The following is an 11,871-nucleotide window of genomic DNA, read 5'->3' as shown; positions in this document are numbered from 1 at the left end:
ACAATCGTCACGCAAAGCGAACCACAAATGCACAATGGAATTCAAGACTAGTGCTCACACACTCGTCACTCATTTATGTGGCGGATAAAAGATGTACCCGTTCGCTCTCCTCCCAACATATAAGTGTACAATGCCTTCCCAAAACTCACAACACTCGTGTGTCTAGAAAAACATACACTCAACCTAATAGTCGACTCGAAATATGTCATGTCATAACTTGCATTGATAAACAACTACTTTCACATTAATATGACTCTATGCACAAAGGTCCGAAGGTCTTCAAAGCTTGTAATGATAGGCTTAGGTAGGGGTGCGGTAAATTTGGGTAAAATGTGAGCTTAAATCCTTGGCTTTGGGGAGCATAAATCCTAGCAAAACCATGATCAACCATAAATGATGACCACAACTCTCCCACTCAACACATGATGAAACAACAAACAAACCACACTATACTTTCTTGCCTTTCTTTCACAATTAAAATCAATCACTCATAAAGATAAGAAATTACAATACTTGAGTGAAACAATGCTTTGAATTTTTCTGAGAGTAATGAATTTTTTTTCTTTTTATTTTTCTCAATTTCCTTTTTTTTTTCCTTTGGAAACCTTCATATTTTCTATTCTTCTCATCTCTTTCACTCTTCATTATTTTTTTTTTCTCTTTTTCAAACAACAAACAAGATAAGAAGAACTCCCTTATTTCCTTTTCAACACTCACTTTGTGCTCAAAATGTAGCACACTACAACTCCCTCACCTCACTTACTATTAGCTCCCCCAAGCTAGGCTTGGGACTAGTAACCAATGGGGCTTTCATGGGCTTGTAATATGGCTAGTCACCGAATAAAGGGGCACAAGCAACAACATGGGTAGAAAAGGAGGGAACAAATGTATCTAGATTCATCTGAAGGCTACCTAAACAGAAAAATATCTTCGTCCTCCACAATGTGCATGTATATGAGTCATAAAACACTACTAACAGTTGCAAACCAATACTCAAAATCAATGACACACCAGGAAGCTATCACACATCATAACCAAGTCAACTAGCCAAGCACCAAGTCCACAAATAGTTAGTCAGAGTTGACTCATGTTAAGGCATCAAAGCAATCGAATATCAAATCATGGCTAACACATCCACATTGCTCGTCATCAAATACCAAGAATCAAAACAATTTTCTATCAAAGGGGCACAGGGAAGCATGATATTGTATTCATCGGAACGTATTTTTGTATTTTTTTTTTCAAAAGCGATAAACTAATCTAGAAAGCAATAACACATACCTCCCCAAAGCCAAACTCAGCAATGTCCCCAGTGCTTAAAGGAGTGGAGATCGAGGGTCTCAATAATCGTTGAACCCCTCCGGGTCCAAGTCTTCTATGCCTTCCGCTCGACCTTGGTTAGTAAATAACCAACCAACGAGCGCAGAAGCTTGTCATGCGCACTCGCACATCTTTCGTGCAACCGGACATGCACGATAACCAACAACAAAAATTGCATAAAGTCCGAACGAACTCTATGCCAGTAAGGAGTAGGATGCCTAAAGGAAGAAGAACAAAAGGAAAAAACAATAATAAAAGAAGAATAGGAAAAAGAAGGAAAAGAGAAAGTAGGCATACTCTCCTTATGGAAGCTATTTTTGTGGACTATTGATTCTTCAACCTCAACGATCAATCAAATATCACTCTCTGTGTTTGGGCATTCATGGTGGACAAGCTCTTAACCATATAGTGCTCTTTGCAAAGCATCCACCTCTTCTTTGTAATTACTGCAAGTACCTGCAAAAGATTCACAAAGAGGAACCGGAAAAGAATAATAATCCATTTTTTTTTCAAAGAGAAACTAAAGAAAAGAAAATATGTACATGCTCTCAAAAAACACGAAGTTCTTCGAGACTCAGGAAAATAATCTAGACCACAAAATTAATAGCAGAAAATAAAACCGTTTCCCCGACGGCGCCAAAATTTGACAGGCTAAAGTCGTATCACCTAGTCAAAAATAAACCTAATTCCACTAACAAGGTAGCGAGGGAAGTCAGGATCGTATCCACAGGGAAACAAGCGTTCTTTCTACTATTAAAACTAAGGTCTAAACTATTGGGAAACAAGAAAGTTGGTTGATTTGTATATTAAAACTAAGACAATAATAAAAGAGGAATAAATAAGATATTAAGAGGTCTAGGGCATAGGTTCGCCAATGAACAACAATCCGGGATGATAAACAATATTAATAATCAATAGAACAGTTAATTAGATTAGCATGCTCTCTCGAATCGATACTAATCATAGACTTAGAATTAACGGGCTCTCGCTACGTATTAATCCCAGTTCTACCTATTGACACAAGCCTAAACATCAAATTGCATCTCTCGAATCTTAACTTGATATTGCTAGACTAATACAATTAGACCTGCGCAAATCTAATCGCATAGTAAATGAAATCAATCAATAGGAATTAACCACAATACCAACAATCAACAACATTCAATCATCCCTTCATATTAATTCATGGATTCCCAAAACCCTAGAATATAAACTACTCACAAATATTTAATTTAAACAAAGCAAACATGATTAATGAAAACATAATTAAAATTGAATAAAGAAGGAAAGAAATAATAAATACCAAATTGAAGAACAAATGATGAAATTTAAAGTTTGAAACTTGAAAGCAATAATAAAAGTAATTAACAAAAGTTTAGAGAAAGAATAAAAACTAAGCAATAAACTAAGGTACTAGAAAAATAAGATCCCAAATAATATGTCTAAGGGCTATATTTATAGTCTTGCCCAAAAGTAGAAGAAAAAAACCGGAAACAAAGCAAAAATCCGCGCCCAGGGGTTGTCGTCGCCCGATCGGGCAATGGGCCGCCCGATCGGGCGATCTGCTCGTCAAACTGCACGATCCCGTATCTTAAAAACACCATATCTCCTTCGTTATAAGTCGGAATTAGGCGAGTGACTACTCGTTGGAAATCTCTTGAAGTCTAGAATCCAACCCAATTTGAATCGCTGCATTTGGAGTTGTATAACTCGAGTTATGATCAAAAGAGTGGACGACATTCAGTTTTCTACTTCTTTCACTGTTCGCTTTGCATGAAAATTCTTCCAACTCAATGTTTGCGCTCTCGAAAGTATATAATCTCTTGTATTGATTCAAATAAGTAGGAAATGTACAAAAATATGTTAATTCCTACAATGATGAACCTGAAACTACAAACACACTACAAGGAGCACATTAGTACTAAAAATCGCTCCGAATAGCTCATTTGAGATCAAAAAGTACTAAGGGACGGGGGTAAAAACTCTATATAAACGCATATATCAAATATAGTGGCAGTTTTAAAGTATTCAAAGTAAAGAAAAAATAGGGAACAAATGATAAAACATTAATCGGATTTTTCATGAGATACCCCCGAGGTTTGAGTTTATTCACTAAATACCCTCGCAGTTTCAGTAATTCACCAAATACCCTTAAGGTTTCATTTTCTTGCATGACTTACCCCTGTCGTTAAGTGGCCGTTAGAAACTTTATTTCACCAGATACCCTCAAAAACTTTATTTCACCATATACCTGTGTGGTTTCTTATGTTTTCACCATGTACCCCTATGTTTTCTTATCATTTCCCCAAATACCCCTACTCACCAACGGCTATTATTTCATAAAAAACTAGTCGTTGTACTATCTCCTCTATATAAAGGAGGAGCAGCAGCAACAACACCTTACCACACATCTTTGTGTTACTCCCACAAATGAGCTCATATTCTCGCTATTTCAAAGTGGCAGCTTGCAAGTTAACTTATTCAGACCATATACACCTCATGTCTGACCCAACCCAATGGCTGTCTTTTGATCTCCCTATCATCCTCCCACAGCCCATGAAGAGAGCTGATGGTAGACCACCTAAACTGAGAAAGAGAAATAAAATTATCCAAAGAAGGGGAAGAGAAACAACAGTGTGAAGTGTAGTAAGTGCAAGGAGGTGGGACACAATGCAAGGACATGCAGAGTTGGAGTCACTGCAAAACAAAAGAAAGTTGTTGCTGATGCTGCTGCTAGTTCTTCAGCTGCTGATGGTTCTTCTGCTGCTAGTGATTCTGGTCACAATTAACAAGGGGACCCTGGTGCTTCTAGTTCACAACAACAAGGTAATGCACCAACTAAGGGAAACAAAAGGAAGCATACTTGATTTTTCGATTTATGCTTAACTTTTTGTAAATGCTCATTTCATTGCATATTGGAGCATATTTTGTAAAGCTTCACTTATTGGGCATATCTCTTGCCTATGGGAGCAAGTTTTTGTAAAGCTACACTTAAAGATCGTTGTCTATATTTTGCGTGTCGGGGGTACTTTTTTGTAAAGCTACTTAATAAGGAAATGAAATGTCATATTATTGATGAAATTTTGTTGTTTATTACACATCATTCACTTTCTCAATACAAATACAAGAATCAGAAGCATTAGAATGCCAATTTTGATAGCTCCATGCATTAATTTCTTTTGTTGCTTGAGTTTCTTTTTCATTTGGTGAATTTCCTCATTCAAGCTTCTATTTGTTGCATTTCTCCTTCATCTGTGCTATTTCTGTTGTTTCTTCTTGCATGTGGTTTCTCAATGCTTCCCTTGCACCACTTGAAGTTGTCACATAAGTCACACTTGTAATATAGTCTTTGAGTATTTTTCGTTGTTTCGGAACTTCTTATTGCACATTTTTTCCCACATTTGTTGCATGTGTTGTTTGGAACTACAACGTATGAGGATTCATACGTTGTAGAGGAAGATTGAGAATATCAGCTCATTTGTAAGAAGTGAGTTGGGAGAATATGAGCTCATTTGTGGGAAGAACAAAAAGATGTGTGGTAAGGTGCTGCTGCTGCTGCTCCTCCTTTATATAGAGGAGATAGTACAACGACTTGTTCTTTTTATAAAAAAATAGCCGTTGTTAAGCAGGGTATCTGGTGAAATGATCATAAAACATAGGGGTACATGGTGAAAACATAAGAAACCATAGGGATATCTGTTGAAATAAAGTTTTTGAAATATAGGGGTATCTGGTGAAATAAAGTTTCTAACGGCCACATAACGACAGGGGTAAGTCATGCGAAAAAATGAAACCTCAGGGGTTGGTGAATTACTGAAACTGCAAGGGTATTTGGTGAATAAACTTAAACCTCAGGGGTATTTCGTGAAAAATCTGAATATTAATAGTGGGGGTTCTTGGGGGTAATTAGAAGGATTTTTTCATAAATGAAAAATACACCAATTGATAAAATACGGGTGATTAGCGAAAGTAAGCCAATTAATTATATACGGATAAAGTATCATTTTAGTGATAATTTGTTCTTTTTAATAAAACATATCCTTTTAAAATCACTCATCTTTTTTCGATGAGAAAACTCTTGATGTCATTATAGTCAATGGCCTTTTAGTGTCCTCTTATCGAATAGTCTACAATGCCCCGACTAATTTTGTAATACCTCGAATTTTTAAACTTTGATTTATTAGTATTAAAAATAATTATTAGCTTAATTTCGTTTTTAAATATTTATAAATGATTAAATTCCGTTATTTTAAACATTTTGACGATATATTTTAAATGATATTTATCACAATTTTATGTTTTAAAGAATTGTTTTAAAACCCTGTTTTAATTAAACATTTCTATTTCTATCAATTCCTAAAATAAGCAACAAATTTTCAGAAATTTGGCTAACTTTTTAAAATAACCAAAATTCCCCTAAGAGAAAAATTGTCACCTTCCTCATTCCTTGTTCCCCACGATAATAAGGTAAGACTAGCTAGTCATCCTTCTTATGTCCATAGGTATTTCTCAGTGACAGATTTCAAGTGATCAAATAAATAGATGATCGATCATAGCCTATGATCCATATGAGCACAATTACCATGCATTTTACAGTTTCTAGCTCTCCGAGTGGCCTTTGTACAACTTTTGGCATCTCGTCCCAATTTGTGGGAGGACAACCCCGATTTTGCGATCTTGAAGTTAGACTTCGTTCGATAGGTGATTACCCGAGCGTTGTCGTTATAGCCTCCTTTTACGGTGCAACGATTGAAAACGTCAAATAAGCAGTTCTCAAACAAGTAAACTCAAATCGATCACTTGGGGTTTGTTCGGTATCACTGCTAGTTTCCAGTTTCCAGTTTTTTGTTTTTACAAGTCATATGTTTTATATTAAATTATTAAAATCATTTATAGTAATCATGTTAATTTTTAAAAATGACAACAAAAAATTAGAAACTACTTTATGTGGTTTTCATATTTTGGTTTTTAGTTTTGTGAAAACAGAAAACTGAAAACAAAAAGCAATACCGAAAGGATCCTCAGGTATTGAGGATTAGTGTCTGATAATTAACTTTATGAAATTTATTTATGACAAAATTTTTATGATTATGACATTGCCTTGTCCACATAGTTCAAGAAACAGAACTACGTACTAGTCATCTTGCATTCTAGTCGTCTAGTGCTTTCTATGCATCTACCTTTATAGAAAATTTCGACCAGGGATCATATTCAATTGACCTCTCTTGGACAACATATCTTGAATATATTATCAAATTGAAAGGACTCATCATTTAATGAACAACAAAATTAAATGGAAAATTGAAATTTATTTTATTTCTATGAATGGTTAACCATAAATGTTTTACAAAGTATTTAAGCTCTAAAAACTCAAAATATTTAAGGGACATCAAAGCCATTCTCCAATATGCTCATGGCTGCAGTATGCGAGTTGTGCTATGCTTACAGTTGAGGTTTTGTTAATGTATCTGCGATGTTTTCGTCAGTTCCAAACATGCTTATCTCGACTTCTTTTCTTTCAACAAATTCTCGTAGAAGGTAAATCTATGAAGTATACGCTTGAATTTCTTGTGGCGTCGAATCTTTGGCCTGGGCAATGAAGGAAATATGTCCTTCACCCAAGGTGCATTAAGTCTAATACCAAGGTTCAGATTAATTGCGAACAATTAATTCAGTAAGATCAAGTGATCGGAACAGCTAGCTGGAGCAATGCTTCCGATCAGTGAGTTCTAATGATATTGAACTCACAACTTACTCTTGACTGAACCTACAAGGTCACACCAATGACACGTAACAGATCACCGGATTAAATGAATCGGAAATTCATTTAATAGCTTTTCGGGATTTAAGTTGGAAACGTATTATACGATACGACCTTGCATCGGAATCGTATATCGTATCGCGAATATTCGTAAGCTAGGCGAGACGAATAAATCGTATCGTACGACGGTGATTCGTCGTATACGAAACGATAAATAAATATATCGGAAATATATTTAATCGTGAATACGAGGAGCGGCCCACGAGCCGAGTGCACAAAGCACTCGAGGCCCATGGGCGTGCACTAGGAAAGCAAGCAAGGGCCAAGGCAACACGGCAGCGCTGGCCCATGGCCGAGCAAAGCTGCGCGTGTGCGCGCGAGCCGAAGCAGCGACACAGCCACAGCAGCGAGGCCCATGGCCCAGCTCGCTGTGCTTGTCTCACGCGGGGCTTGCTAGCCGGCCTTGCCTCTTGGCTTGGTCGGTTAGTAAGGTTATGTAAATAACCTTACAACCTAATTTCCAACTTAACACAATCACAATTCAGATTACACACAACCCTAGGACAAAACAGAGAACCCTAATTCTCTCTGTGCCTCCATAGTGTGTTCATCCCAAAAGGCAAAGTATCTTGATCAATTGTCTAAGCGACGATAATCAAGACGGATCTGATCGTGTCGGTGAACCAAGTAGAGGAACGACAAGTGGAGTTCTTTGTTCGTGTTCGTTGACAGATTATTGTGGAAAACACGCTTCGAATGTAAGTTTGCTTAATCTGTGCTTTATACATGTTTCCTGGCTTTGGGGATTGTTCCGCACATGTTATTATGTTTAACTGTATTCCCCTACAGGCAATAACTCCGATATTTTCACAATAGAGAGCTACCGGTCCTTTAATGGAGGGGACCACACCAAGATCACCAATGAACTTCCTAAGCCAAATTGCTTCCATTATTGCTTCATGCATGTGCAACAATGTACTCTGTTTCAGTTTTAGAATCCACAGTAGTTATTTGCTTAGCACTTTTCCAGCTCAGTTCTCCTCCGTTGAGGCAGAAGACAAACCCAGACTGTGATCTGAAATCATCTTTATCGGGTTGGAAGCTTGCATTAGTATAGCCACTTACAATAAATTCATCATATCCATCATAGAATAGGAAATCATCCTTATGCATGTTTAAGCTAGTACTTAAGAATGTTCTTGGCAGCAGTCCAATGTGCCTCTCCTGCCTGGGGGTTTGAATGGTATCTACTCGTAGAACTGAGTGCGTATGAAACATCTGGCGCGTGTACATATCATAATATACAATATTGAACCAATCAATGATGCATATGGTATCTCATTCATCTTTCTTTGCTCATCAGGTGTCTTGGGACACCGAGTCTTACTAAGAGTCATTCTATGAGACATGGGAAAGTGACCTCTCTTGGAGTTAGCCATATTGAACCTATCAATTACCTTATGATAAAAGTGTTATAACTTAGTCCAATCATCTTCTTAGATCTATCTCTGTAGATCTTGACACAGTATGATTGTGCTTCTCCTAGTTCCTTCATCAAAAAACACTTCCCAAGCCAAATCTTGACAGAGTTCAACATACGAATGCCATTTCCGATAAGTAATATGTCATCAACATATAATACTAGGAAAACAATATGGCTCCCACCGACTTTCTTGTATACACAAGATTCACATGCATTCTTGACAAAGCCAAAATCACTGACGACTTCATCAAAACATATGTTTTAGCTCCTTGGTGCTTGCTTCAATCCATAAATGGATTTTTTTAAGCTTGAATACCTTTTTAGCATTCTTTGGATCCTCAAAACCCTCAGGCTGCGTCATAAACACAATTTATGTTAAAACGATGTTTAAGAAGGCAGTTTTGACATCCATCTACCATATACATTTCAGAATCTTAATATGCATCGATTGCTAACATGATCCGAATAGACATATCATTGCAACTGATAAAAAGGTTTTTCATAATCCACACCTGGACTTGCAAATCATATTATAGGTGGCACAAATTGAGGAAGTAAATTTCAATAACTGTTATGTATAAGTAAAAACATAACATGACAATTATGTAAATACATTGAACTTTCAATGGTATAAAAATTGAAAACAATGGTATAAAAAAAGAACAATGGTATCAAAAAGAATAATAATATTTAAAAAAGAACAATGATATAAAGAATCATTATAACGGCATAAATTAAAAAATAGTATACCATAACCCTGTTATATACGAAGTATTTAATTAGCCGCCTCTCCATCCTCGACACAAAGTACCTCAAGGCTCAAATTAGAAGGCTGACTACATCGCTGGTGGCCGGACAACGAAATAACGACCCATACTCACTCTAAAAAAAAATGTAAAGATGGCCCACCCTTTAATAAATGTGTAAAAGTGTTGCTAATTTGTTATATACTCATTGTTGTATATATACTGTCATTACAAACTTTTGTATAAGGCGGTCTCACAGGAAAGACCGCATTGTTGGCAACCAAGATGCCAACTAAGCGCTGATGTCAGCTGAGAACTTTTAATAAATAAATATAAATACATATTTTTCATTATTTTTCATTTCATTTCATTTTCAACCCTAATTTCTCCTCTCCCTCTCTCTCCTCCCTCAACCTCTCCGCCCCTCCCTCTCCTCAAAATCTCCGCCGCCGTCGGTCATCCTCGCCTCTTCTCACTCTCCACAAATCTCCGCCGCCGTCGTTCATCCTCGCCGCTTCTCACTCTCCTCAAATCGCCGCCTTTCTCTCCACTTCAATGGTTGTAGGTTTTAGGCCACCGCAAGATCCACCGCGCCATTTTGATTTTTGATCTCGTCGGCGCTGCTCGTAAAGATTCGACAAGGAGGAGAACGGCGAAGGAAAGAGAGGAAGGCGGAGAGCAGAGGCGCCGATTCACCTCCTCACAAAGCTGCGGCGATCCGTTGTGGTCTTGGATTCGGCCTCGACGTTATCGCGGTGGCTGCAACGGCGAACGAAGGAGATGCAGCGGCGAAGGAAGGAGATCGTGTGACTTGGATTTATGGTCGATGTTCGATTGATTTTTCAATCGATTTAGGTTTTTGACTTTTTAGGCTTTGTCGCCGCTCTAATTGAGAAACAAATCGAAGGCGTTTATTCCGTCGATGAAGGCCAGATCTAGTTGATACAGGTTTGAATAAAATTGTTTTGCTTTGATTTGATTTCAATTTTGTTTGATCATTCAAATGTTAATCGAATTGTTTTGTGGTTTGATTTTGGTTTCGATTTTGTGTTTTGATTTAATTTGATTGTGTGGTTACATATGCGTAGGCGAGGCTTCTTCGTTGGAGATGAGCTAGTGGAGGTCAAGGACGAGGAGGCGGAGGCGGAGTATTCGATGGCGGTGATAGTGGAGGCCTTCGCTGCTGCCGGTGAAGATTTGAGGAGAAATTAGGTCAACTCTTGCGACAGAATCGCTGCAAACTGCAGATTTTAGTTGTTTTAGTTTCGTTTTAGTTTTAGTTCAGAATCGTAATGTTTTAGTTACACTTTTTTTGTATTTAGTTAAGAATAATTATGTTTTAGTTTTAGTTATAATTCTGAAATAATGGTCTCTTAGTGGAATTGCTGGATTGATTTTCTATGTTTTAGTTATGATTTTTTAAGTTTTAGTCACGATTTATTGGGTTTTAGTTAAGGTTTTTTGAGCTTTAGTTACGTATTTTTGACTTTCTATTCAGGGCTTTAGTTATGATTTTTTGAGTTTTAGTTATTATTTTACCAGTTTAAGTTACGATTTTCTTGGTTTTAGTTAAGATTTTTTGAGTTTTAGTTATGTATTTTTGAGGTTCAGATAACGAATTTCAGAGTTTTAGTTAAGATACAAAATTTTAAGCATTGAAACCAATTAGTTAAGCAATTGAATCAATTAGTTAAAAAATTAAACTAATAAGTTAAGTTTCGGAACCAATTAGTTAAACAATGTAATAAATTAGTTAAGTAACGTAACATATTAGTTAAACCATGCAACTGATTAGTGAAGTACTGAAACCAATTAGTGAACAGGGCCGTCTTAAACACTTCGGTGGCCCTGTTCTAATCTTGTCCAAATATTGAAAATAGGCCCCTAATATTAAAAAAAAAAGTGCGATAATCAAAATATTACTTTACCAACATTAGATTTTTATTCCTACAAATTTAAACAAAAGAACATAAAAAAAAATAATTATTTAAAATTTAAGTAACATACCAATACAACTAAAGTTATTATCCATGTTTTGGACTTAAAAAGAGCTCCAATAGTAATGAATTAATACAGGAACAATCCAAATTACAACAACAAATGTAATACGAAGTAGGAAATTACAATAATAAAAATAAATCATTACTTCAATACTTCATAAACAGATAATTAAATTTGATAAGCACAAAATTAAGAAAAAAAATTGTAACTTACCACCATAAAAATTGTAAAGTTGTAATTAACAGAAAATTAGAACCAGAAAAATTATCTAAATCGGCGTTAAGCAGATTATTTAAACTTTTATATTAATCTTACCCACAACCCTTCAATTTGACTAGTGCTACAGCTACTGACCTAAAGTAATCATGTCCAAAAAGTAGGTTTTTTGTTTCCCTTGCTTGTCTGTAATTGATATCCTTATGCGGACTTTCAGTCACAATTAATAAAACTATCCCCAAATTATCAAAAAAAAAAACCCTGCAATTTGATTGTTCTTGTTAGTCAAACTGCAAGACCAAATCAATTCCACCTTCAATGTTGCGCACCACCTCTTCACAAAA

This window comes from Spinacia oleracea, chromosome 3 (assembly GCF_020520425.1).
Source record: "Spinacia oleracea cultivar Varoflay chromosome 3, BTI_SOV_V1, whole genome shotgun sequence".
NCBI classification, from domain to species: Eukaryota; Viridiplantae; Streptophyta; class Magnoliopsida; order Caryophyllales; family Amaranthaceae; genus Spinacia; species Spinacia oleracea.
Note: the sequence above shows the minus strand (reverse complement) of the source record.